This window comes from Ursus americanus, chromosome 13 (assembly GCF_024610735.1).
Source record: "Ursus americanus isolate L20-20 chromosome 13, mUrsAme1.1.p, whole genome shotgun sequence".
NCBI lineage: Eukaryota > Metazoa > Chordata > Mammalia > Carnivora > Ursidae > Ursus > Ursus americanus.
The window spans coordinates 71,669,151-71,691,211 of NC_142139.1; the positions used below are offsets into that span (position 1 = coordinate 71,669,151).

Sequence of the window (22,061 nt, forward strand, 5' to 3'; positions counted from 1 at the left end):
CTCAGTTTGTTTCCCAGAGTCCACAGTCTCTCATGGTTCATTCCCCCTTCTGTTTACCCCCCCTTCCAGCTTTCTTGAGGGTATTCTGGGAACCTGCGTACTCCTGCTGTGTTGATCTGTACTTCTCAATATGTTCCACATATTTCATGCATGCTAGTCTAATTTCCCCCAAATACATCTCTGGCTCCTAGGGGGACAGGGATTAGGCATTTTATACTTGCACAGATTACCAGCTTCCCGACGCCACTTACACACCTGCCATGGGCCCAGCAGAGTGTCTGCAACCAAGATGGTCCAGTCAACTAACTGGCGACAACTGCCTTGCTGACCAGCTGTCTACCTTTGCTTCCCTGTCTGGCTGCTGCCAGAATAACTACCTTGAAATCACAGGTAGCATCATAAGCATTCTCTGCCCTGAGTCCCTTCCAGCATCACCTCTATTAAAACAGCACCTCTAATTCCCAGTGTGTCTCATAATGATCCTTTAACATCAGGCCTGAAACTTCTCTTCTCCTGGCTTATTCATTCAACATTCATTCAACAAATGCTACCGAAAAACAGACAGTGAACACAGGGTGATTGAGAAAAGTAAAAACGGCAACTGTTCACATGGGCTACACTCTAGTGTAGAGAGAAAAAAAGTAAATTTCAGGTAGTGAGTGATAAGCTATGAAGTCCCTAGAGCAAGATAGGAAAATGGAGAGTGATGGGTACCACCTCATATGCAGGAGGGGAGAGGACTCCCTGAGAAGGAAGCATGAGCAAAGTTCTAGATCAGGTGAGGATGAGAACTATGTCATAGCTAGAAGCGAGTTAGCACAGAGGGGACTCATTAGTAAAGACCCAGAGGTGTGGCAGGACCTACATGGGTGTTCTCATCCAACTGTATTTTCCAGAATCCCTTGCAGCTATGACTCTGGCTATAAATTCCGTTTTGTCAGTAACCCTCACTTGTATGAGATTTGAGAGGTAGAAGTGAGGCAGTGGTCTCCTTCCTGTGGTTTCTGGCTGTCACTCTGTCTGGGAAGGTCATAGTTTTCCTAGGGTGATTCGGTCTGTTCTCTGGCTTTCCGGAGTGATTCAGTCTGTTCTCTGACTTTCCGGAGTCCAGCAGCTGCTCTGGCAGTGGTTGCTGCTTTCTGGGCATCCCAGGCCGTCGTCTGGCTCTCACCAAGTGCCCGCACCTGCTCCTCCTGCTGACGTTTGAGGCCTGGGAAGCAAACACGGCGCTTTTTGCCAGTTCTGGTGTTTCACCATGCCTTGCTGGTGTCCCTAAACCTGCTCACGCCTTTACCTCAGGTCCCTTCACTGAGCTTTCTTCAGTGACTCTCTGGGGTGTGCCATGTACTTCCCGAGTAGGAGTTCGTCAGAGAAAAGACATAGCCTGACCTGAGGTAAAGGCTGGAAACCTTCCAGGCCGAGGGACCAGTGATGTGAAGTGAATGGTTCAAAGGAGTAAGGGGTGTTTGAAGAACCAAGAGAAAGGAAGCATGGCAGGGCCCAGAGAGCACGGAGTGTGTGAAGGCTGGCACGGTGGGCCGAGGCCCGTCTCGTGGAGCCTGGGTGCCTACACAGATGCAGAGTGACCAGGCCCAGCCACTAATCAGGTCTGACTCTGAAGCAATGCTCTTTCTTGTCCTGTCCCTCTATGAATTCCAGGGCCTGCCCTTTTTACATGTTTGCTACATTCTATATGTCCTTCACTCCAGAAATCCCACAGTAATAAGTGGGTTAAAGAGCTACCTGGGGAAAGATACTTATCATCCAGATTCCCCTGACATTGCTGAGATCCTGATCTGTCACACTGTCAGGAGAGAAGGGCTCTGAACCAACCCTGCCTAATGTCTTAGGAGAGGGCACGAGGGGCTGGTGCCCTTCTCCCTGATGGGCCTCACAGCCAGGGCAGCAAAGCTTCTTCTGCAAGCTTTCTATTGCTTTTACACTCTGCCTCCTGCCCACAGCTGTTCCTCTAAAGTGCCGACCAAGAGGTGCATCTCAGACATGCTTGCTTTCACTGTCCCTCAGCTATTAATGCACTTGGGTGGGATGACATATTTCCTCAGACTTAAGAACTATCAAACGTTCCTGTTACAAAAAAGGTCCCAAGCTTCTCTTAAAACCTAAACCTTAGCACCATCCACAGGGAATTCAGTGAAGTGTCAGGTAGTTGGAGGAGGGCTTTGCATTTGCAGGATGGACACTCTTATGGACACTTTACAAATAAGTAAGAGTCAAGGCACCCAGAATCTCTAGGACAACTCTCTAAACCCTGTTGTTGGAACCCCTTCCCTGCACCTGGCCCCATGCAGCTGTTTTTTAAAATCTCTCTTTGGCTAAGCTAAAACCTCTGTAATTCAAAATCATTGCCATCTTAAACTCAATTTGAATTCATGAAAAGTCTAAAATTGTGGAATGTTAATGAATGCAACATATTTCTTTTAAAGTGCATTGGGCTCCTTTTGGTTTGTGATCTGGGGTAATGAACATGGAGGCATCATGCAGGATCCACACAAGCGCTGGAGTTACACGAAGAGGAGGCTCAGGAATTGTCAAGTTACCCATATCTCCATGCTTTCAGGGCCTTCTCTGAAATCTTGATTATTCTGTTTATCAACACAATGAAGTGCTTGAATAAACCACACTTGCTAGTCAAATTCTAGCCATCCTTCTAGAACAATTCAGGTCTACTTCTTCCGTCAAGGTGGTCTGTTCTCACTGATCTTCCCCATCATGACTTGCCATTAAGTTTATTATCTATTCTACTTACTTTGTTCTGAATTATTAAAATAGTAGCCTGGTGGAACTTTTAACATGCTGAAGAGGTCTCCTGAAATTGGGAGGTCTTCTGAAATTTTATGGGGGTGTTTTTGGTTCTCATCATAATTATAAGGCAGTGGTAGTATGTGGTGGAAAGAGAATGTGGATCTGAAAAGTTCAGCAATGCTGGGGACAGTCCTGCATAGCAGAGAATTGCCTCATCTCCTACCTAAAACTTGAGTGCCCACTGGACACCTAGGGGCTGAATGCACGCCTTGACATGTGGTGAGATTTCACACAAGAGATATGTTTTCCATGATGCCTTGTCACTATCCTATCCCATGTCACAACATCAGGCATTATTTTGACACTACATTTATAAATAAGGGATAAGCTCATTCATGAGAAATAACATGCTTCCTCATTTTCTCTACCTCAACAGCCTGTAATTTGAATTGGTATGTTGCCCCTGCTTCAATTAAAGCTATTTCTCTCTCTCTCATTTCATGCACAAATAAGTCTGGTCTGTTACTAGTTATCAAGTCTTAGAATATATGTGTTTATACCTCTGCCCTTTCATTTAATGCACTTCCTGCACAGAACAACTTCTGACCTCACTTTTCTTGAACCCAAGTATATTCATTTTAAGCAGGTACAACTATCTGACTATTTCATTGCATCATCTATGTAGCCATTTCTGAAAATTTACATTTTGAAGTAGATATTATTTATTTTAAAATACTTGCTTTTTATTTCTCATTTATATTATAGTTAGGGCATTATACTAATTTTTATTATGTATATAAGTATGTTATAATATCTGCAAATTTCATTTCAATTTGGTAAATGAGGCATTACAAATTATTTGTTATAAAAGGAGATATTAAATACAATAAGTTTGAGAACCACTGATCTATTACAAGCCCTCATTTTTCAGAGGAAGAAAGTAAGGTACGGAAAAATTAAATGACCTGATCAGCAAAGTTGCCAATCTGGAATTTAAACCCTGAACTGACTTTCAGTTCAGTTCTCCTACTTTGTTCTCTAATTTTAGTTGAATAATAAGTAGTCCTCATTTTCAACGGTAGAATTATACTCATAATCTCCTTGAGAACAGAGCCATTTTGTACATTCCTTTTTCTGTAATCATTGCAGTGACTAACCCAGCATTAGATATATAGTAGTTACCTAATATATACTTAATATATCAGTTGGATTGAATTGAATTGCATCAAGTTGAAATTAAATTATTTGAACTGAATAGTAAAGTGTTAATGTTTTATGGAAAGTAGTGCCTTCCAATACGAAATAATCAGAGCCATCAGTTCTGAACCAGGAAATCACTGTTGGCACAACTATATCAGATGTCCCTTCTCACCTCCCCTCCTATCCCTCACTTGTTTCCAGGTATTTGCCATGAAACTACATTTTTGCCTCCCCGATTCCCACAGCTGACATTCTTGGCTCAGAGCCCTTCCAAAAGACCTACTAGCATTCATCTCTGGTTGTCCTTTTATCAGCCATATACTAGCTATGGGATAAAGACTGGATACAATGCTGAGATAGGTCCTGCAGGCCTTAAGATATTTTCAAGGAAAGAGTTAAAAGTCAGTGTTTCCCTGTTCATTTTTTTTTAGGTTCTGAATTATTTTTTTCCCTGACTCTTTCCAAATGTGTTAAGAAATTTGGTCTATGGTGAGACACTTCGTTGACCTGCTACAGAAGCTAATTTTACATGTCAGTGGGAATGGCACCAAAACAATGACTCAAGCCATATTCCAAAGTAGATTAATTGTTCATTTTCCCTGTGAATGTGCATGTGTGTGTGTGTATGTGTTTGTATGTGTGTGTGCACATAAGGGAGAGGAAGAGAAAAGATCATTCCTTTTTGGCCATACCTAATTTAGCTGAGAAAATTGAAAATGAGAAGCAAGGAGATGGGAGGTACATGAAGGAGTGTCAAAAGCTATTTTTTTTATTTTAATGTTTATTCATTATATTATGTTAGTCACCATAGAGTACATCCCTGGTTTCTGATGTAAAGTTCGATGATTCATCAGTTGTGTATAACACCCAGTGCACCATGCAATACGTGCCCTCCTTACTACCCATCACCAGCCTATCCCATTCCCCCAGCCCCTCCCCTCTGAAGCCCTCAGTTTGTTTCTCAGAGTCCATAGTCTCTCATGCTTCATTCCTCCTTCGGATTACCCCCCCCCCTTTCTTTATCCCTTTCTTCTCCTACCGATCATCTTAGTTCTTATGTTCCATAGATGAGAGAAACCATATGATAATTGTCTTTCTCTGCTTGACTTATTTCACTTAGCATTATCTCCTCCAGTGCCGTCCATGTTGCAGCAAATGTTGAGAACTCGTTCTTTCTGATAGCTGAGTAATATTCCATTGTATATATGGACCACAACTTCTTAATCCAGTCATCTGTTGAAGGGCATCTTGGTTCCTTCCACGATTTAGCTATTGTGGACAATGCTGCTATGAACATTGGGGTGCATATGGCCCTTCTCTTCACTACGTCTGTATCTTTGGGTAAATACCCAGTAGTGCAATGGCTGGGTCATAGGGTAGCTCAATTTTTAACTTTTTAAGGGACCTCCACACTGTTTTCCAGAGTGGCTGTACCAACTTGCATTCCCACCAACAATGTAGGAGGGATCCCCTTTCTCCATATACTCTCCAGCATTGTTGTTTCTTGCCTTGTCAATTTTTGCCATTCTAACTGGCGTAAGGTGGTATCTTAGAGTGGTTTTTATTTGAATTTCCCTGATGGCTAATGATTTTGAACATTTTTTCATGTGTCTGTTAGCCATTTGTATGTCATCATTAGAAAAGTGTCTGTTCATATCTTCTGCCCATTTTATGATTTGTTTATTTGTTTCTCGCGTATTGAGTTTGAGAAGTTCTTTGTAGATCTTGGATACCAGTCTTTTATCTCTAGTATCATTTGCAAATATATTCTCCCATTCCGTGGGCTGCCTCTTAGTTTTTTTGACTGTTTCCTTGGTTGTGCAAAAGCTTTTTATCTTGATGAAGTCCCATGAGTTCATTTTATCTTTTGTTTCTCTTGCCTTTGGAATATGTGTCATGAAAAAGGTTGCTTTGGCTGATGTCGTAGAGGTTGCTGCCTACGTTCTCCCCTAGGATTTTGATGGATTCCTGTCTCACATCGAGGTCTTTCATCCATTTGGAGTTTATCTTTGTGTATGGTGTGAGAGAGTGGTCAAGTTTCATTCTTTTGCATGCAGCTGTCCAATTTTCCCAGCACCATTTATTGAAGAGACTGTCTTTTTTCCACTGGATGTTTTTTTCCTGCTTTATCAAAGATTAGTTGCCCAAAGAGCCAAGGGTCCATTTCTGGGTTCTCTATTCTGTTCCATTGGTCTATGTGTCTGTTTTTGTGCCAGTACCATGCTGTCTTTGTGATCACAGCTTTGTAGTACAGCCCGAAATCCGGCATTGTGATGCCCCCAGCTTTGTTTTTCCTTTTCAACAGTTCCTTGGCGATTTGGGGCCTTTTCTGGTTCCATACAAATTTGAGGATTATTTGTTCCAGTTCTTTGAAAAATGTCATCGGTATTTTGATCAGGATAGCATTGAAAGTGTAGATTGCTCTGGGTAGCATGGACATTTTAACTATGTTAATTCTTCTGATCCATGAGCATGGAATATTTTTACATCTTTTTGTGTCTTCCTCAATGTCTTTAAAGAGTGATTTACAGTTTCTAGAATATAGGTCCTTTACGTCTCTGGTTAAGGTAATTCCAAGGTAATGTATGGTTTTTGGTGCTATTGTAAATGGGATGGATTCCCTAATTTCTCTTTCTTCAGTCTCATTATCCGTGTATAGAAATGCAACTGATTTCTGAGCATTGATTTTGTATCCCGCCACATTACTGAATTGCTCTATAACTTCTAATAGTTTGGGAGTGGATTCTTTTGGGTTTCCATGTAGAGTATCATGTCATCTGTGAAGAGAGACATTTGACTTCTTCTTTGCCGATTTGGATACCTTTTATCCCTTTTTGTTGTCTGATTGCTGTTGCAAAGACTTCTAGTACTATGTTGAATAATAGTGGCGAGAGTGGGCATCCTTGTTGTGTTCCTTATCTTAAGGGAAAGGCTTCCAGCTTTTCCCCATTGAGAATGATATTTGCTGTAGGCTTTTCATAGATGGTTTTTATGAGATTAAGGAATGTACCCTCTATCCTTACACTCCGAAGGGTTTTAATCAGGAAAGGATGCTATATTTTGTCAAATGCCTTTTCTGCATCTATTGAGAGAATTATGTGATTTTTGAATTTTTCTTTCTGAATAAAATCTAAGACACTGATAGATTTGTGAATGTTGAACCACCCTTGCATCCCAGGGATGAATCCCACTTGGTCATGATGGATAATCCTTTTAATGTACTGTTGGATTCTATTAGCCAGGATCTTGTTGAGGATTTTGGCATCCATATTCATTAAGGAAATCGGTCTGTAATTCTCCTTTTTGATGGGGTCTTTGCCTGGTTTGGGGATCAAGGTAATATTGGCTTCATAAAATGAGTTTGGTAGCTTTCCTTCTGTTTCTATTTTTTGAAATAGCTTTAGGAGAATAGGTATTATTTCTTCTTTGAATGTTTGGTAGAATTCCCCAGGAAAACCGTCCGGGCCTGGAGTTTTGTTTTTGGAAGGTTGTTTATCACTGATTCAATCTCTTCATAATTAATTGGCCTGTTTAAACAATCAATTTCTTCCTGTTTCAGTCTTGGTAGTTTATAGGTTTCCAGGAAGTCCTCCATCTCTTCCAGATTGCTTAATTTATTGGCATAAAGCTGTTGATAAAAGTTTCTAATAATCCTTCCAATTTCATTGGTGTTGGTTGTGACCTCTCCTTTTTCATTCATAATTTTATTAATTTGGGTCCTTTCTCTATTCTTTTGGATAAGTCTTGCCAGTGGTCTGTCAATTTTATTTATTCTTTCAAAAACCAGCTTCTAGTTCTGTTGATCTGCTCTACTGTACTCCTGGTTTATAATTCATTGATTTCTGCTCTAATCTTGGTCAACTGCTTTCTCATGCGTGGATTAGGCCTGTCCCTCTGTTGCTGTTCCAGCTTCTTGAGGTGAGAATATAAAAAGCTATTTGCAAAACAGTAGGGTCATGAGAGTTATGAACAGATAGCATGACCCACAAGGATAAAATTATCTGGGACAATAATAGAAAAATACATGTCATGGGTCTGAACAATGCATAGGCCAAGCTAATTAGACATATATCCTGCTTTCATAGATAACTCTCTCTCTCTCACCCAAACACAGACACACACACACACACACACACACACACACACCACTGCCATCACCACCACCAACAATAACACCAACAGCAATAACAAAAGTAACCAAAATAGTCCTGTTTTTGATATAGATGAAAAAAGTTATGGGATCTTTCCTTTTACCTAAACAATCATCAATCAATCAATCAATCAATAAAAGTTCTAAACACTATCAGAGTACTGAAGATGAAAACTGGAATGAACTAAGGAGAGCTCTCAAGTCATTCCAGGCTTTCCCAAGACCTTCAAAGCCTGGGAGAATGGCCACTGAGCTGAATGCAAACTTCCAAAGCACAGAGAGCAGCAAGTAGGACTTGGTGGCAGACAAAAGACATTAATGACCCAAAACTTTCCATGCAGCTATAAAACAGGGAGAATTCTTTCATGTATCTGAAAGCTGGTGGCTCAGCTATGAATCAGAGCAAATTTCTAGAATTGTGAGATCTTAGTTCCTAATGAAAAGAAAACATCCATCCTGTTCTCAAGGTATTGGACTCTAATGGGGAACTGAGTGAAACTAAAAGGTGACAAAGTCTAGACACTTATTGACCCAGGCTAATTCACGTCAGATTGACTTAGCCCTCACTCCTATAGTGGAACAGAAAAATAAGAGTGAAGCGTTACAGAAGCAAACACTATTGACTTCAGTTATTAGTGCTCTTTTGTGTGTTATAAGAACACAAAAAGGCAAGAAAATGTAATCCTAAGTCAAGACATGAAACAGTCAATAGAAGCAGTGCCAGAGATGGCCTAGGTGTTGGAGTGATCAGACAGAGGCTTTAAAATAATTATGGAAAAATGCTAAAGGATCTAGTGGAAAGGCAAATGCACATATTTAGCATGGGAAGGGTCAGAGACATGGAAGCTACAAAAAAAGAAATTTAAATGCTAGAAATGAAAAATAAAATATCATAAATAAGGACTTTATTAAATGGATTAGCAGAATACTGAACACAGAAGAGGAGAGGGCCAATAAACCTAAAGATACATCAACAGAAAATATCTAAACTGAAACACAAAAACAAAAATAGGTGAATAAAAAATAGAACATCCTAGACCCATTGTATAATAGCAAATGTTTCAACATACAAGTCAATTCCCAGAGGAAAGAAGGAAAAGTGTGGGGCAGGAGAAATATTTCAGGAACGTGGACAATAAACTGTTGAAAGACATCAACTCACAGATCCCAGAAGGCCAATAAATCCCAAGCAGGGTAATTACAAAGAAAACCACACCTTTTGGTACACAGTAATCAAACAGCTTAAAATGAAAGATAAAAAGCAGATCTAAAAGCAGACCAAAAACAAAATACCCAATACATCTTGGAGAATGATGCTGAAAAGATGACTAACTTTTCTCCAGAGATACTGTCAACAAGAGGCAGTGGAATGGCATAAAGTGCTTAAAGAAAAAAATATATATATCAACTTAGAATTCTATCCAATAAATATGTCTCTCAGTTTTTATATATTTCTATATAAATATATAATTGTATATGTATATGTAAATACATTGTACATCTATATATTAACATATATACATATATTTTTATACTGCATATATGTATTATATATAAAATATAAATTGTATATTACATATTAAATGTAATTATACTTATAAATCTAAGTGTATTTTAGAAACAAATACATATTTATGCATTATATATATGTTTCATGTATATAAATATGAAGGGTATATTCACTGGGTAAAGTTCTAAGCTGACATATCAATACACCATAGATGACATACATAAAAAACTATTGACTTTTTAAAGCAAAAACCATAGCAATCAATCATAGGGTTTATAGCATATACAGTTGTAAAATACAGACAACAAGAGCACAAAGGGTTATATACAACTATACAATTGCAGACTCATTCACTTTTGTGAAATAGTACATGTTACTTTGTGCTAATTTCATATATCTTTGACAATTTTTTAAGAGAATAATAAATGGCATTAATTTCAAGGAGGATTAGGCTGAGATTAGCTTCTTCCTGCTTTTGGTTCTATGTATATAAACCCCTTATTATGTTGTTAAATCCAGAGCATACTTTACTTTCTTTTTTCTGACCCAATAAAATAACACTATTCAAAAGTAGAATTCCTCAGATATTCTGTTAACATTGCTAGCACAGACAAACTTACTGTAATATTCAGAAATAGCATGGTGCAGAGCAAAGACTATTGGATTTAGAGTCAGACAATCTAAATTCTAGCTCTATCACTTGGGCATTGTGTGACCTTGGGCATTGTGAGAACTTGGGCATGTAACTTAAATGTTCTGAACTCAATTTTCTCATCTGCAAAAAGAAGCCAATAATTCTCATTTCACAGTATCATACAGGCTCAAAAAAAATGCTAATTCCTCAACCCCCTTCAAGCTCCAAACCTGCTTGGTAACCAAGAAAAACTAGTTCAATTCTGTATGTATTTGTTGACTTGGAATCTCTGGAAATTTGACTTTATTTCCTTTATGTAAAAGCCAGGGAATGATATCTTGTTTCAAAAAAAGAAGGTAAAAAGAAAAAAAAAAACACATTATTTGAGCCTTAAAAAGCCACATTTGAATGAGCTGTAGCAAGCACAATGACTCAGAAACAACCACATTTTTCTGCAGATGCTTTTGGAGTTCTCAAGTACTTGGGGGTCAAATCTGGCAAATTCATAAGAAGATTCACAAAGTCCTAGAAAGCCGTGAAGTATATGAAAAAGGAAGGGAGAGGAAACATTCATGCTTGCCCGATTCTGTGCAACCAAGCACAGCAGCAAAGGGCAGCTGGCAGCTCTCCAGAGGGGCTCCTCCCTGGAAGAGGAGACAGGAAGTCATACTTCTGAGCCCCTGCTCTACTATTTCTTAGTGGTGTGACTCCAGGAAAAGTCCTTGACTTTCCTGACCTTCAGTTTCCACCACTGTAAAATGACATAATAAAATCCACCTTCTAGGGTTGTTGAAAATAATGAGATCAAGCATATAAAACAAAGGTTGAAAACTAGAAATCTTTGGGTCATTTCTGGCTAGAAGATATATTTTATTTAGCTTACAGAATATGACATAATGTTTCTTATTCTTTGAATTATTTGCCAATTATTTATAAGATATTTCAAAATTTAAAAACCCTAATTTCTGGGGTGTCTGGGTGGTTCAGTTGGTTAAGCATCTGTCTTCGGCTCAGGTCATGATCCCAGAGTCCTGGGATCCAGTCCTTCATTGGACTCCCTGCTCAGTGGGGAGTCTGCTTCTCCCTCTCCCTCTGCCTCTCCTCCCAGCTTGTGATCTCTCTCTAATAAATAAATAAAATCTTTAAAAACAAAACAAACAACCAAAAAAACCTTTATTTCTATATTCTCTTGAAAAACTGAAAGATCTGGTAGACTTATGTCTCTATTTCCCCAAAAGATTGGCCAGTTAAAGCTAAGGAATAACTACCTTCTGTATATAGGGCTTGTTTCCTCCAGCTCTCCTCGGACTCCATCTTACCTTATTGTCCCACCTGTACTGAAGGCCTGCCTCGCCCTAAGAAAACTGTTTTCCTCTAGTGGTATAAAGTGTCTAGCACTACAACTGGGGGTTAATAGATAGCCTCTTTCCACTCTGCCTTGAGGGTCCCCTGACCAAAGGGGGTTTGGAGAGGAGCACAACTGGTGAGATTATTTCCTTAAGAACAAGACCCTTCTCTTAACCTAGCACCTTAGCCAATTATCCTCATTTCAAGAACATAAATGAGGAAAGGGAGATCAGTGACACATTCTTTGCCTACAGACATAAATTCTTTGTCAGCATCTTGGGGTTAGTGCTATCTACAGAAGGACATCATGATGCATTAAAAAAAAAAATGAGAAATCTTTTCCAGGAACCTGGGGTCTCTGTGAGATCCCATTTGGATTTGATGTACCTCAGCTGTGGAAGGGAATAATATGGACACTGTGCTCTGAAGTTCAGGAGGACAAGAGGGAAATCAGAGGCAATTTTCCCAGAGAGACCCTTAAAATTTACTAGTCTTTGACTCTTGCACAAATCCATCAGTGCAATCTTCATTAAAGGAAATCAGAGTCCTCCAAGAGGCCAGGTAGAGGGGGCAGAGTCTGATTCCACCCAAGGCATTAGGAGATGCAGGGGAACTCTGTATTATGAAGAGGGAAAAGGTGGTGGGCTGTGGGAGAGGTAGTGTAAGAGTGGCATTCCATGGGGTAAGACTCCTTTCAGCAAATAAGTTTATTATTGCAAAAAAGGACTAGAATGTGTTTGAGAAGAAGTGGGGCCACTGGAAACTCTGCAGCTCAGCCTCTGGCTTACTGTGGCAGGTGACAGATGTATAGATCATCCAGGTCAGGTGAAAGAGTTACTGGGAGCTAGCAGCAGGTTGGTTAAGATGAAAAGCATTCATACATCCAGGGCTTCAACATCTGCCATCTATGATTAAAAATTGACTGGAGGCATCTGAACTCCCTTTTTCCCAGAGCAGTCGACTATGGGACATCAGGGAAAGCCAGAGTCTCTGAATGGAAATTTGGAGGTGGGAAAGCAAGAAACATTGAGTCCAGGAAAGGGCTCTTATACCCAGTGATTGTGCTGGGATCAGATGAGAGCCTGATGGGATGGGATTGTGAACCTCAGCAGGAAGGAATGAGAAACAACTTCTTTTAGGAACCTTGTTTTCCACACCTGGAATTTTCAATATTACAACTGGAAGAGATTAAGCAGGTAGCTAGTTCAGTCCCCATTGTCCTAGATTTATAGAGGAGGAAATGACTTTCTCAAACTCTCATACTGAGTTGAAAGAAAAGGTGTTGTTACAACTCCTGGATCCAAGACCAGTGCCCTTGTGACCCCTGGCAGCCTTCCCAGGCCTCCGCCCTGCCCTGGCCTCAACATTCCCAAGTTATAAAAATTTGGGTAAAGAAGAGTTGGAGTCTAGACCCCTGGCCTCAGGGACTCAAATCATCTGACTTGATGAATCTGATTCACTTCTCATCTTCAATATGAGTGTCATGTCTGAGGACCACAGTGGTGGCATTCTCTAATATTACTCTGGAATTCAAGCTTTCCATCCATACCTGGAATTTATCTTAATAATAAATCTACCTATTATTTCTTGACAACATACTATGTGCTCGGCATTGGTCTAAAAAAAGCCTACTGAGTAACCATGCCCACTTTACAGAAGGAAAGATATGTAGTAACCTGCCCCAGGTCTCCCCACAAGTAAGCAAGAGGTGTTCCAGTTCTGCCTAAAGATGGTGCCCATGCTCTGGGCTCCCTACACACTCAGGCACTCTCCTCCTGGTCAACTGATCTCCCCACATCCCTCCACCAGTGGTGTGGTGTTTCTATCAATCCTGAGACTGAGTTCTGTTACCCACATCAGGGATGCTTCTCATTACTTGAAGGTATCTAGAAAGCTGGCTTCCTCTTCCCTCCCACCAATATGTCCTTGATCAGTTACCACTAATCTCTTTCTTCCCCCTGCCATCATTTCCCTCCAGTTGGCAAATGACTCTGTCATCAGCTCCTGGAAACTCAATACAAGCACCCAATACTGCTTTTCCCTTTCATTCTCGGGTATTTATTATTTCTTGCTCTAAGTCATATGATTATTATAAAGGCAGGTACCCACCTAATGTTTCTATAAAATACTATATGCCTTTAGCAAGAAAGGTGGGAGAGAAAGCCTCATCACCACAAGAGGTAATTTCTGCCTGTGCTGATGTAAAGTCAAGGGGGTGAGGCATTCATTGCTTACACATTCAAGTCTGACCTCAGTTATTGGGCAAATGGAAGAGAAAGTAATTAGTTTCTTTAATGGCTCAGAAATGTACCAAAAAGGGGGATGGGGTGGGCAGTGGTGATTGTTCAAATCAGCAGGTTTGGGAGTTTAATTTCTTTGTATTCATTAAGCTTCAAGATCTCTCTGACATGCTTCATTATAATACAGTGGCCCAGCTGGAAGAGCCCTATTATTGAGTTACGAAAATGATAAATTAGTGGGACAAAGGTTATTTGTTTCTTGAGCTGCTGTTTGAAAATTCTGGGCATAGATTTCTCTATCAAAGGGCAGAAAAGTGAAGATATTTGTTTCCCTCTGTTAGACAGTATTAAGGAGAGAAAGTGGAATGTTTTCCTCAAACTACCCTGACAATGTCACTCAGCAAGTGAGCCTCACTCTCTCCGCTCAAGCCCTCCTAAGATTAATGACACTAATAGGAGAGCTGGCCTGAGCTCTCTGAGGCTTGACTCTTCCCACATCCCCTAGCATCAGAATTTCTGAAAGTTAGTGATGAAATAAGAAAATAGTAAGTCCTTTTTCTCATATTTCATTTTATCCTTAAAGCAGATAGTGTGGTACAATGGACTGGGGTCCAATCCCAGCGCCCCATGCTGAACTGGTACACCACTTAATATCTCTGAACTTTTTCTCCTGCTAATTAGGAAAATAATATTGCTCAAGATTATTGTGATGATTTACACTTTCACATGTAATATGTATATATCTTTGTACACACTACTAGATACATATATGCATGTATATATGCACCTATATCCCAACACAGCACTTGCCCCATAGTGGGCACTCAAGAATTGTACCAGATTTCTAGCTTCACCATGCTGAGCTTTGGTTCTTTAATTATATCCAACTTGAGTCTATGTATAGTACTTGACCATATCCCTCAAAACATTGCATTAGGAAGTTATGCAGATTTCACTTAGATTTCACGTGGAGAGAAGGAGGGGGTTTTACATGGCACACATCATAGAACTCTAATGAAATTTCTCATCAGACATTCCTGGAAAGGCTGCAAATCACAACCCATGTGATTAACACACCATGGAAATGTGCAGTGCTGGGGCTCCCAGCCTTGCCTCTTGTAGATTCTTCCCATAAAATTCCTTTCTTATTGGCAATGGTGCCATGCCATCTCCCCTTTCAACAGGTACATCTAAAATCATTTCTCTTACACGATCCCATCAACTTTGGGTTGTACTTTAAAACATCACTAATAAATAGCTCACTGATTTGCTTGGGGAGACCCCCCTGTGGTTCTCACATGTTCCTAGGGTATCCTCCTACACAAGGGGTTCATCAAAATATTCACACGAGATCCTCATATCCTTTAAAGGAGGGTGTGGAGTTGCTGGTGGTGGTAGTGATGTGCGAAACAAAGGTAAAAGAAATGTAACCTAAAATCGCCTTACAGTTTGCAGCTCACTGATAGACACTTGAAATATGCAGATTGTGACCTTCCTCAAGGAACTCATGGATGCCTTGGTAACTTTATGTTTAAAAGTAACCATATCTTGGCAGCAGCTGGCCCCTCAGGGTCCTGAAAGCCTTGCTTCTAGATTCCTTGGAAACTTGCACCGTCCCTAACCCCCACTAATTAAAAAGTACACAATCAGTCACTCCTCACAATCCCAGTATAGCTCTCTCTGCCCACAGGTCCTGTCCCATGAATAGGGAAGGGTTAAGGTGTAAGCTGGAGAGATAGGAGTCCCCTGACTCCCCTGACTGGGCTTCAGGACTATTCCTGGCAGGTAGAGACAGAGCTGAACAAGAGATAAGGGAACAAACCAAGAAGGCACAAGAACCTCAAGGCCACAAGCTTCCCGGCCAGTTCTCAATAAAAGACTGCCACTAAAAGCCCTCAGTGGCAATCCATTCGGGACTCCTCTCACTCTAGAGAGATTTTCTTTCCTTTCTGTTCTCACCTTCACTTAATAAACTTTCACTTCAGTTTTGTGTCCACAAGATTCATTCTTCGACTCAGTGAGACAAGACCCTTGTAATCCTGCAATAGTAGCATGACAGTAACAAAACAAAACAAACCAAGAAACAAACAAACAAACAAAAAGCTTTCCATATGGCTTACTCACATCCACCAGAGACGCAGGGAGCATCTGCTTCAGGAGTGTTTGTTAAAGCTCTGGCATATATAGAAAATGCTCCAAAATGAGGTTAAACCCTTCCAGAAGGCACAACAACAACTTCTCAGGGACCAACGGCCTCTGGGCAGAAATGGCCCAGGCTCATGGCCCCAGGCAGTATTAAAGGAGTATATATCAAAATTGAGACAATAATCAATTCAGACTCAGAATCAGAAAGCATTGTTGGGGGCACACTTGTTTTACAAAGAAGATTGTTTTGTTGGTGCTTTGAATAAGCTCCGAAGGAGACATATGCTTGGAAATGAAAAATTCAGGAATTTCTATATTATGAAAGTGTTTTGTGCTGCAAAAAGCCTCTTTGTATCTCTCATTTCACTTAATTCTCAGCACAATTCTCTGAAGTAATATTTATTGTTCCTACCTTATAGATGAAGAAAAGGCATTTCAGTAACTGCCAAAGGATATACATCTAATAAGCTATTCCAAGGCCAGTGCCCTTCTCAATCTACCTTTAGTCTTTTTAGTTACAATCTAATGCTGTGTTACAATTTGACTCAAATTTAGCAGCTTAAAATAGCACCCATTTATTATCTCACAGTTCTGTAGTCAGAAGTTCTGGCAGGCTCAACTGTATCCTCTGCTCACGGTCTCACAAGAATGACATCAAGATGTCAGTAGACCTGCGTTCTTTTTCAAACTCTGGGGGAAGAAACTGGTTCTAACCTCATTCAGTTGATTGGTGGAACTCAGTTCCTTTGGTTGTAGCACCAGGGTCCCTGAGAGAAGCCTTTGGCTTTCTTAAGGCTACCTCTGTTCCTTCTTACAGGACCGTCTCTATTTTAAACTAGCAATGCTTACAAGAGTGATTTGTAGTTTCTAGAATATAGGTCCTTTATGTCTCTGGTTAAGTTAATTCCAAGATAACGTATGATTTTTGGTGCTAGTGTAAATGGGATGGATTCCCTAATTTCTCTTTCTTCAGTCTCATTATTCGTGTATAGAAATGCAACTGATTTCTGAACATTGATTTTGTATCCCGCCACATTACTGAATTGCTCTATAACTTCTAATAGTTTGGGTGTGGATTCTTCTGGGTTTTCCATATAGAGTATCATGTCATCTGTGAAGAGAGACAGTTTGACTTCTTCTTTGCCGATTTGGAAACCTTTTATCCTTTTTTGTTGTCTGATTGCTGTTGCAAGGACTTCTAGTACTATGTTGAATAATAATGGTGAGAGTGGGCATCCTTGTCGTGTTCCTGATCTTAAGGGAAAGCCTTCCAGCTTTTCCCCATTGAGAATGGTATTTGCTGTAGGCTTTTCATAGATGGTTTGACAATTATCATATGGTTTCACTCATTTATGGAACATAAGAAGTAGGAAGATCAGTAGGAGAAGAAAGGGAAGAAGGGGGGGGGTAAACAGAAGGGGGAATGAACCATGAGAGACTATGGACCCTGGGAAACAAGCTGAGGGCTTCAGAGGGGAGGGGTGTTGGGGGAATGGGATAGGCTGGTGATGGGTAGTAAGGAGGGCACGGATTGCATGGTGCACTGGGTGTTGTACGCAAGTAATGAATCATGGAATTTTACATCAAAAACTAGGGATGAACTGTATGGTGACTAACATAATATAATAAAAAATATTATTAAAAAATAAAATAAAAAAATAAACTAGCAATGCTTAGGATAATGCCTTTGCCAAATTAATCCTCTGCCTTTGAAAGGATTCCTGTGATGGATCAGGCCCTCCAGGATCATTTCCATATCTTAAGATCACCTGATTAGAGACTTCAATTTTGTCTGCAAAATCCTTTCACAGCAACACCTAGATTAGTGTTTGATAACCATGGTCCAACAGTCCAGGGGTGGTGGAGCATCTGTAGAATTCTGTCTACAGATGAAGTAACTCTTCATCTTTAGTTAAGAATCACGTACAGTGCTTGTTGACCCTTGGTTATCCCTGTCTGAGAAGGACCTAAGTGCATCTTCACACTTAACAGCCTCCCCTCCCTATTCCTGGCCTTACTATGACTCTGATGTGGGTGGTCCTGGGACCATGTTTTGAGAAACATTGTTCTACACTTAGCTATACCAATGATCCTTTCTCAAACCTACCTATGCACCAGGCCTTTTATTTCCACAAGTTATTAACTCAGTCTTCACAACAAACACTAGGAGTTTAATACTCTCATTGACCCAAATGTACAGGCCCAGACAGATTAAGTAAATTCCTCAATATCACACTGCTGGGATTTAAAGTCAAGCAGGTTGGTTCCAAAATTCTTGTTTCTAACCATTATGCTACACTGTAAGTTAGAACATACATTTGTTATATGCCCTAAACAAAGAGCACACTAGACTGAGGAACAGCTCAGAAGACTTTTCAGTGTTACTGACATCTGGTGTGAAAGGGTATGGAGGAGGATGGCAAGGTGAAATGCTGTGAGGGGTTAGTCAAAACAACTCTAGGCCATCTCAGATCTACCACTTGTCCCTCCTTGAAAAATTCTGCAGATACTTACATGCATCATTTCAGATATTTACTTCAATTAGCTTCTGTCATGGTCCCCATCAAAACTTGGGAATGGAAGGTGGCTGGAAGAAAACAGCATGCTAGGGAGGGTACTCAGCCTAAAGAAGCCAGGTTTTCTCAGGATAGAAATCTCCCCAACACTACCCACAAAGTTTAGAGATGGCCACCCATGGTACATAGACCAGGGTATCAACTCAAGAACTGGCTTCTTGTTCTGACAACTGATAGGGATCCAGTGTCACTTGACTACATTGGAATGTCCTCATCATTCATTCACCAGCTTCCCCATCACTGATGTTACTGGACATCACCTATACTCTTTCACCACAACACAGCAGGGGAACAAAGATTAGGAATCTGGGTCACCGCTCCACAAAACCACTGCCCCCTGCACCCCTTGTTTACAAGCCTCTCTGATTCTCATGGTTATAGCATTCAGGTAGCATTTAGTTCGCACCTTCTCAGTCATGCTGCTCAATGTGCACTAATGGGAAACACTAATTATTGGCAACAGGTCTTTAGCTGAACCACACAAACTGTCCCAGACCCAGAGCACAGGTGGTTGGTTCTTGGGTGTGACATCCAGCCAGCACAGGGACCCAAACAAGGACTAAAAACACTGCTCCCCTGACTGTCCATCCCCAAACACCACACATCTTCCCTTTCAGGTGGTTCACAGAATATTCTACTTGTTACAGATATCCAAAACAAAACAAAACAAAACAAAACAAAACTGAACAGACTTCCAGGGAAGATGGAAGAGTAGGAGGACCCTAAGCTTACATTGTCGCACGGATACAATTAGGTAATACCCACAGCAGTGTAAATAACCTAGAAAATGACCCAAAGACTAGCAGAACAGACTCTCCACTAGAGAAGATGTCACACTGAAGAGGGTAGGAAGGGCAGAGATGTGGTTGGGCACTAAATGGGCCTGTGGGACTATCTGTGAGAGGGAGGGATGCTGTGGGTACAGAGGAGAGAAGAACAGACTCCACACCAGGCACCATGTGCATGGGGAATCCCCATCATGTTTGGCTTTGAAAAACAAAGGGTCATAATTTTGTGAGTTCTTATAATCAGCAAAACTTAACACCTGAAACATTAAGAATCAGTGGGCTCAGTTCTAGGAGAATCAGAGAGTAATAAGAAACTGAGTCTCCACCCTTAAAGACACAACACAACAAACAGCCCTGAGGAGATATAGCATAGAAACAGCATTTTGAAGAACACCTAAGGTATACAGGAGGGAGATTTATTTATATTATAGCCCAGAGCATGGGCTAGAGAGGCAGGGATCTTTGGGTGACTTCTCCAGGAACTAAAATGCTGGTGGGCACCATTTCCCTCCCTGCCTCCCAGCTTAGACACACTGACACCTAAGGAACCAGTGCAGTGCAGTGCCAATACTTGCTACCTAACATACTAACACTGTGCTCCAACCCCATGTTCTCCTGCAAAAACACCCCTTCCAGGCAGACCTCTGTTCCATGTCTCCTCCCACAGCAGAACTGCACAAATCTTGATAACCTTGTCCACCCCTCCTGTACATTTTCCTGTGGCTCTGCATTCTCCCCCAATATGTCTTTGGCACAAGCCCATCCAAAGAGGTTCCACAAGTCTGGCAATGTGTTAAGCAGCCTGATAGGGACCAGCACTACTTCAGAGTAACTTCTCCCTTGGGGAGAAGGGAAAATAACCACACATGCCAGCCCAACTGCCATCCCAGCAGTGGGCTCAGGGCAGACATCCAGTCTGACAGTGGGCCCCACCCACCAACAAAAGCTTCTCAGAAGACAGAGCAGAGAAAGCACCTGTAGTTTGGTGCTACTGCATTTCTGACAAATGCCTGGTCTAACTCAACTCAAGCCCAAGGCACTCAGACTAGCTTACTAACAATATAGGATCCAAACTCTGCCCAAAACAGGCAAAGAGAGTCATCACAGATGACTGGACTGAAGGCAAAAGTGGTTCAGCCATAATAGTAGGGCACACACAATATACATAGGTGACACACCTGAAGCTCCAGGTTCTGGCGAACAGGGAACATTGCACTATAAGGCACTACAGGACCTCTTCTTCATAAGGCCACTACTTTCAGGAGCAGGAGACATAACTGACTTTCCTAACAAGTAGAGACAGACATAGAGAGTTAAGCAAAATGAGGAGACAGAGGAATATATCTCAAATGAAAGAAAAGGACAAAATCACAGCAAGAGACCTAAGCGAAATGGTGATAAGTAATATGCGTGATAGAGAATTTAAAGTAATAATCATAAAGATACTCACTGGAATTGTGGAAAGAGTGAAAGACATCAGTGAAACATTTAACAAAGAGATAGAAATCATAAAAAAGAAACAATCAGAGATGAAGAACTCAATAACTGAAATTAACATAACCCTAGATAGATTATATTAGACTAGAGGAAGCAGAACAGATCAGTGACCTGGAGGACAGAGTAATAGAACACAATCAAGCTGAACAGGAGAGAGAAAAAAATAATAATAATAAATTAAATAGACTTGGGGAACTCAAAGACATCACCAAGTGCAATAACATTTGTATTATAGGGATCCCAGAAGGAGAAGAGATTAAAAAGGGGGGGCAGAAAATTTATTTGAAGAAATAAGAGCTGGGGAGGAGGCGAGGTGGCAGAGGAATAGGGGAGCCTATTTCAACTGGTCCCTCGAATTTAGCTGGATATCTACCAAACCATTCTGAACACCCACAAAACCACCTGTAAGAATGTAAGAGGTAAGAATATATATATATGTATCTCTACAAGCAGAAAAGCACTGATTGTTGCAAGGTAGGAAGGGAGGAGTAGTGAATCTACGGGGAAATATCAGAAGATAAACAGAAGGGGGAGGGAGCCTCCATAAGCTGGCTCCTAGAAAGTAATATAACACTGGAGCACAAAAGCGGAACCCTTAGAAATCTGCTCTAGGGAGCGACATCCCTCTTTAAAAGAGGTTCTGGAAATGAAAGACAGAATTTCAGGTAGGTCATGGTGGTCTCGGGATATGAGAAGCCCCAGAGCCAAAGGGGCTTCCAGGACTGGCAGATAATCTGAGCAATGGAGCCAGGAAGCAGGTTATGGTCAACAAGTGCAGGAAGGGTCTCTCAGCTTGGATCGCCATAAACTGCAAGCTGGGCCAGTTGAGAATCACTCCTCTCTCTGGCAGCCTGAAAAAATCAGGAGCCTGTGCTGGGGACTGGATAAGGCAAAAACTTGTAGAGCAATGGTGGCCAGGAAAGGGCTCTAGAGCAGTGCCCAGACAGGATCCAGGAGCTGCAGGTGTGATCACAAGGCTGGGGCTACTCACAGTTTAATTTTATTTTACTTTTTTTAATTAACATATAATGTATTATTTGTTTCAGGGGTACGGGTCTGTGATTCATCAGTCTTACACAATTCACAGCACTCACAATTGCACATACCCTCCCCAATGTCCGTCACCAGGCACCCCATTCCTCCCACCCCTCTCCACTCCCATAACCCTCAGAGTCTCTTATAGTTTGTCTCATTCTCTGGTTTCTTCCCAT

The 22,061-nt window shown here is 41.0% G+C and overlaps 1 pseudogene; it reads right to left on the minus strand.

Moving 5' to 3' along the window:
- Positions 1–1,040: 1,040 nt before the first annotated feature.
- Positions 1,041–22,061, minus strand: part of LOC123789897 (small ribosomal subunit protein uS2-like) — a 160,822-nt pseudogene continuing 139,801 nt past the window's right edge.